Raw genomic sequence first — 6002 nt, 5'->3', positions numbered from 1 at the left:
TTACTTAAGTGACACCTGTAAACCAAATTGCATTCATGGCTCAAGTAATCTTTATTGGCAAAAGGTCTATTTGTAGCGCTGCTGCTTGAATTTATACACAATTGATGATTTTACGCACAGTTTCAAAACTTCCAAGTTATCTATTGTGTAAATAAGTCAAAACATGTTAGGTATGTAGTGCATCACAAGCCCTTCATTTCAAAAGTAAATTTACCAAAGGCATATGGAGAGAATCAGTCATTTTTAAATTCAACGCTTAGTCTTACTGTATTAATTTGTGCAAAGGCGGTTGGCCTGTTTCCACTACTAAATACTATCACAATTACACCACTTAACTAGGTAAGTCTTATATGCGCCGCCCTATGGGATTCCCAATCATGGCCGGATGTGATGCTGGCTGTTATGGATGTTCATCTTGCCCATGAAACCAGTCAGCTACCCCAGACTTATGATTCAAAAGGTGACAGATACTACTGAATAAGCCTTCATCACAATTATTTTTGATTAAAACGGTACAATAGAGGGAAGAACCTAAAAACAGCCATTGCTTGATTAGCCTATGGTAGCATTCCTTGTGTAGTTTGCCAACAGTGCAACGTCCATAAGCTGTATCAATATTGTTTTAGGCAATAACTATGTGAGTAAAAAGGTCTTAAAGATTAACCTAAAAATTAAATGTTTAGTTTGTCATTGTATATTGATTTTTCTAACCTTTAATTAGGCAAGTCGGCTAAGAAATTCTTATTTACATGTCACAGGTTGGCATTTGACATAACTCGCAGTGGTCACTAGCTGGCACAGCCACCACACCGCTAACCTTAAATTAAGACAAAAGCTGTTTTCAATCATTTTTACGATAGCCAATTTTGACTCGGCAGCTGGCCCATCTAGCGATAACTGCTCAGTTCTGCCTCCATGACAAACGTGAAACTGCTCCAGAGATACAATAGGGGCCAAGATCACTAAAGAATTTTTTCCCCCTAATGTACCTCCACCCAATCTTACACTAAGAAAACTAGTTTTAATTAGGAGGAAAAAAGGGGAAGGGTGATGTTGCACATAGCATTCCTGTTTACCTACTAGTGTCATGAAAAGATGCAGTTATGGTGTTGTCTGTAATGACCCTTAAGGGGAACTCAAACCATCCATGGAGAGGGGTAAAAGAGAACACATAGCTGGGCAAGACCTAACTCTACCCAACCTCACCTCTCTCTGTGCCTCCCTCTTGCTCACCTCTCCCCTCTTTCTCTGCCGAGACTTCCCTCTCTCCCTAGCAGCCGAAGGTCTCCTGAGAGGCGTAGACCAGTAGAGAAAGCCATCCTCGTCGTGCTCCTGCACGTAGATCTCAGATGGGTGTGGAGACCCTCACCATGCTGTGCTGGTTGACCAGGAGGAAGGCGGCCTGCGTGGGGTTGAGCTGTGCCTGGATGGGTATACAGGGGGGATCAGGGCTGGTCACTAAACCATATTTGCATTCATTAGGGAACAATAGTAAAACATTTTTAAACTGAAAATTAACTAAATGTCCAGGTAGTCCATCCAGTGCCTGATGAATATGACCCATCTTTTAAATTAAACCAACTGGAGGTGTTGCAGGGTTTGTATTCTGAAGCAAGCATAAAGCAGACAACAAAAATATAAAACTCAACACGTAAAGTGCTGGTCCCATGTTTCATACGCACAAAAGGCTTCCCTCATTTGGCTCCCAAGTGGATGGGTGTTTGTCTGGAAGCAAGATGGTGTCAGTGATGTGGCTGGTTTTCTTTTTGTAGTCGGTGATTGTAGACCCTGCCACATATGTCTCGTGTCTGAGCCGTTGAATTGCGACTCCACTTTGTCTCTATACTAACATTTCGCTTGTTTGATTGCCTTGCGGAGGGAATAACTACACGTAATCTGCCATATTCCCAGTCAATTTTACATGGTTAAATGCGTTGGTTTGTGCTTTCAGTTTTGCGCAAATTCCGCCATCTATCCATGGTTTCTGGTTAGGATAGGTTTTAATAGTCACAGTGGGTACAACATCTTCTATGCACTTCCATAAACTCACTCACCGAATCGGCATATAAAATCGATATTATTCTGAGGCTACCCGTAACATGTCCCAGTCCGCGTGATCAAAACAATGTTGAAGCGTTGATTCCAATAGTTCAGACCAGCGTTGAATAGTCCTTGTCACGGGTACATCCTGTTTGTGTTTCTGCCTATAGGAAGGGAGGAGTAAAATGGAGTCGTGGTTGGATTTGTCAAAGGGAGGGCGGGGGAGGACCTTGTATGCATCACGAAAGTTAGAGTAGCAGTGATCCAGCGTTTTGCCAGCGCGAGTACTACAATCAATATGCTGATAGAATTTAGGTAGCCTTGTTCTCAAATTTGCCACGTGTGCACATTTGTTGATATTCTTTGCCCAGTTATGAGTATAGGTCAGCAATAGGGAGTTACTGCTTCCTACAAGAGCACAAAACGTGTAGGCTACATTCCAAGCCGTCTTTGAAAAGCAATTCAGGTAAAACGCTTTTGTCTTAATTAAAAGGGGCAGTGTTGTATTTTGAGACAGACTTGAATATGCAAATAAGCCAACAGAGGGGTAGCCTACATTGTCTAATTCTATGTTGGTAATAACAATTAATTGTATTTTGTAAAGTGGTTTCTTGCAATTTACAGTCACCTATTTGGCTCATGGTGTTATAGACCAAGTAAAAAAAAAAATGAATTAAATGTCAAGCCCTTCATAATGTAAAAACATTTAAAAGTATCATGCAATGTAGGCCTACAATGAACACCACATATAGGCTATATCATAGAACTCAAAAGCTATTTCCATGTGAATGTTATTGGATTTGTGCCAATGGTTTTGTTGGTTGGCTTACATTATGCTCAAATAGACATTAGCCAATAGGCTAACACTGTATGGGTACAGCCTCAGTGTTCACTGTAAACGCGCACTGGAAGTTGCAAATTATTCACAACGTTCAAGTTTCGCTCACAAGACCAAACATTTTCTCAGTGCCCCAAAAAATTAGAGGGAACTACTAGAAAGTGTGTGCTCTCAGACCTGGAGGGAAGCAAAAGTAATTCCGCTACCCAATAATAGTAAAGCCCCCTATACTGGATCATGTAGCCGACCAATCAGCTTGTTACCAACCCTTAGTAAACTTCTGGGGGAAAAATGGTGTTGGACCAGATACAATGCTATTTTACAGTAAACAAATTGACAACAGACTTTCAGCATGCTTATAGGGAAGGACATTCAACAAGCACAGCACTTACACAAATGACTGATGATTGGCTGAGAGAAATTGATAAAAAGATTGTGGGGGCTGTTTTGTTAGACTTTAGTGCAGCTTTTGACATTATCGATCATAGTCTGCTGCTGGAAAAACTTGCTATAATTTGGATAAATATTTACTTGTCTAACAAAACACAAAGGGTGTTCTTTAAATGGAAGCCTCTCCAACATAATCCAGGTATAATCAGGAATTCCCCAGGGTAGCTGTCTAGGCCCCTTACTTTTTTCAATCTTTACTAACGACATGAGTATAGCCAGTGTGTCTATGTATGCAGATGACAACCCTATACACGTCAGCTACTACAGCAACTGAAATGACTGAAACACTTAAAGTGCTGCAGTTAGTTTCAGAATGGGTGGCAAGGAATAATTTAGTCCTAAATATTTCCAAAACCAAAAGCATTATATTTGGGACAAATCATTCACTAATCCCTAAACCTCAACTATATCTTGTAATGAATAATATGGAAATTTAGCAAGTTGAGGTGACTAAACTGCTTGGAGTAACCCTGGATTGTAAACTGTCATGGTTAAAACATAGACATAGCTAAGATGGGGAGAAGTCTTTCCATAATAAAGCCCTGCTCTGCCTTCTTAACAACACTATCAACAAGGCAAGTCCTACAGGCCCTAGTTTTGTCGTACCTAAACTACTGTTCAGTAGTGTGGTCAGGTCTCACAAAAAGGGACTCGGGAAAATTACAATTGGCTCAGAACAGGGCAGCACGGCTGGCCCTTAAAAGTACACAGAAAGCTAACTTTAAATGATATGCATGTCAATCTCTCCTGGCTCAAAGTGGAAGAGCGATTGACTTCATCACTACTTGATTTTGTAAGAAGTGTTGACAAGCTGAATGTACAGAGCTTAAACTACTAGCACACAGCTCGGAGACCTATGCATACCCCACAAGACATGCCACCAGAGGTCTCTTCACAATCCGCAAGTCCAGAACAGACTATGGGAGACGCACAGTACTACAGAGTCATGACTACATGGAACTCTATTCCACAACAGGTAACTGATGCAAGCAGTAGAATCAAATTTATTTTTTAAAACACAAAGTAGGGACTGTGAAGAGACACACACAAAAAGGTACAGATACATACAATCGCTAGCACTCTACACACAAAGTAATATTGTTGTATACTGGTATTATACATTTTGTATTGTAGATATGTAATAATGTACTGTTTTATCTTTTGTTTAAGGGTAATATACAGTATATAATGTGTTTGGACCCCAGGAAGAGTAGCTGCAGCAGCGAATGGAGATCCCTAATAAATACAAATACCAGTCAACGCCACCTCATAAGCTGAGGAAGTACATTGTTTAGGATTGCCTACTGCAGTTGTTTGAGAGATGTCCAGTTTGCAGCCGAACATGCAACATAGAGAAGACCAGCAAGGGGACCCTCACATCTCACAGACATGCCCTCACTGTGAGCATTCCTATAAATGGAACAGGGAGGACATTTGACATGGTCAAAACAGTTTCGAGTTTTGTCCCAATTCACCGTCGTAACCTAGCCTGGTGGAACCAGCCTGATCACTGCGTTTGCCATTCTATTTCACTTCAGATATCATGATAGAAAATAGAAAGGTCAGGTTGGTTCCACCATGCTAATAATATCCACCATTGATCATGTAAATCAGTGCTCTGTGTGTGTGTGACCGACCAGTATCTTTGAGGGGCCAGGAGCTGATCTACAATGCCCATCAATGGAGCGCTGGCAAAGACCTTACCTCCAGCCTCACCTCTTGCCTGCTCACCAACAGTCGATGGGGTACCCCAGAATTAGGTAGGTTTAGTCTTATCTGACAAACACAGTATGTTGACGTTTGAACAGGTATTTACATTTACATTTAAGTCATTTAGCAGACGCTCTTATCCAGAGCGACTTACAAGTTGGATCACCTATCCTAACTGCCATTGGTAATATAACCTCAACTGTGTTCACAGAAACATGTATGGAGCCAGCACATGGAGACTTGCAAAATGATGTGATGAAGTCCAGACTGACAGAGAGGCTTGATACTGACGTCTGAATAGAGCGAGACCAGGCACTCGGCATAGAAATGTTAAAAGTTTACTTGTATTGTCTTAAATAAATATGTGTTGAAGTCCGAAGTTAATACACACCTCAGCCAAATACATTTAAACTCAGTTTTTCACAATTCCTGACATTTAATCGTAGTAAAAACTCCCTGTCTTAGGTCAGTTAGGATCACCACTTTATCAGAATAATAGTAGAGAGAATCTTTTATTTCTTTCATCACATTCCCAGTGGGTCAGAAGTTTACATACACTCAATTAGTATTCGGTAGCATTGCCTTTAAACGTTTGACCCAAGTTAAACAATTCCGGGTAGCCCTCCACAAGCTTTCCACAATATGTTGGGTGAATTTTGGCCCATTCCTCCTGACAGAGCTGGTGTAACTGAGTCAGGTTTGTAGGCCTCCTTGCTCGCACACGCTTTTTCAGTTCTGCCCACAAATTTTCTATAGGATTGAGGTCAGGGCTTTGCAAAGCACCCCACAACATGATGCTGCCCCCCCTGTGCTTCACGGTTGGGATGGTGTTCTTCGGTTTGCAAGCATCCCCCTTTTTCCTCCAAACATAACGATGGTCATTATGGCCAAACAGTTCTAATTTTGTTTCATCGGAACAGAGGACATTTCTCCAAAAAGTACGATCTTTGTCCCCATGTGCAGT

This window comes from Salvelinus alpinus, chromosome 2 (genome assembly GCF_045679555.1).
Source record: "Salvelinus alpinus chromosome 2, SLU_Salpinus.1, whole genome shotgun sequence".
NCBI classification, from domain to species: domain Eukaryota; kingdom Metazoa; phylum Chordata; class Actinopteri; order Salmoniformes; family Salmonidae; genus Salvelinus; species Salvelinus alpinus.
The sequence above is the reverse complement of the archived record's forward strand: the minus strand, read 5'-3'. Positions refer to the sequence as shown.